Raw genomic sequence first — 1,341 nt, 5'->3', positions numbered from 1 at the left:
GAGGATCTGCGCAAAAAGATGTGCAAAAGCGTTGTATGAGTATACCACAGTCAATACCTAATATGTATCAAGTCTGACCTCGATGAAATAACGGCGAGGCTAGATGCTCCCGGATACTTACCACACAAGTATAATAACAGAATTAAATAATTGAACAATAGGTAATATCATTGAAAGACAAGAGTCACAAATATCAACGGATAAGCATGCTTTTCTAGCACATAAATAATCCTATTGACGCTTAGATATAACAATAAAAGATAACACGCACAAATAACGGAGCGGAACTCCCAATTAGCATTTAAGGATGTCAAGAAACAATGTACAATGCAACAAATACTTGAAAACGAGTCAATGATAAAAATGCATGCTCAACCGGTACAAGGTCCATGAACCCCGATATACTATCCATGTATTGCACAACCCAATACAAAATCCATGTACTGACCAAGCTCATAGGGCCCTGTGATGACCCGATAAATAGTTTTGAGTACTAGCTCCCTTTTCTGTGTTTCAAGACTTTCATAGATCAATTTGATGATTTATGACTTGCGTGCATGGTCCGTGTCGATTTCCGGAAAGCTTATGTGTGAAATTTTGAAGAAAATATAATTTTTGACTTTAAATGTGGCTAAGATTGACCGCGATCAATGTTTTTGGTAAACAGCCTGGATTGGTATTTTGACGGTTCCAGTAGGTTCGTATGATGATTTCGGACTTGTACGCATGTTTGGTTGGGGTCCTGGGTCACCCAAGCCCGTTTCAGCGCATTATGTGAAAAGTGGGAAAGCCGAGTTTTGAACTTGAAAATCTTGAGTTTTAATGATCGATTCTTGATATTTGATGTTAGTTTGATGATTTGAGATTGCGAGCGAATTTTTATCAACTACTGGCGAGAGCATTATAAGAATGTTTACCTTGAAAATGGTATTAACAATTATATTTGATTTTATGGTTCTAAAAATATGTGATTTATTTCAATACTAGTTGTTAGGCAATAGATGCTAAGTGTAAGTAATGAGAATAAGATATGCAAACCAATCTCGTCGCAGTACTGGGCCTCGAGCTGGCTGGAGCAGGGGGCTTCGCGGTCTAGTTAGGGCAGTTAGCAATGAACAGTTGATGAAGAAACAATGATATCGAAGGCCTCGAAGATAGCCTTTTGCGGTTAATAATAGGCAATAAATGAAGAACAACAAATGAACAAGCAATAAATCTGTAGAGTAATTGTTGAACACGTTTAGGCAAGAAAAGCAGAGAATGTTCTATTGTATTCAATATTCATGTGTGTTACAAAATGACAACGGTCACCTTTATATAGGAGGGGACGGGGGGGGGGGG

Source organism: Nicotiana attenuata, chromosome 1 (genome assembly GCF_001879085.1).
Source record: "Nicotiana attenuata strain UT chromosome 1, NIATTr2, whole genome shotgun sequence".
Lineage (NCBI taxonomy): Eukaryota > Viridiplantae > Streptophyta > Magnoliopsida > Solanales > Solanaceae > Nicotiana > Nicotiana attenuata.
The sequence above is the reverse complement of the archived record's forward strand: the minus strand, read 5'-3'. Positions refer to the sequence as shown.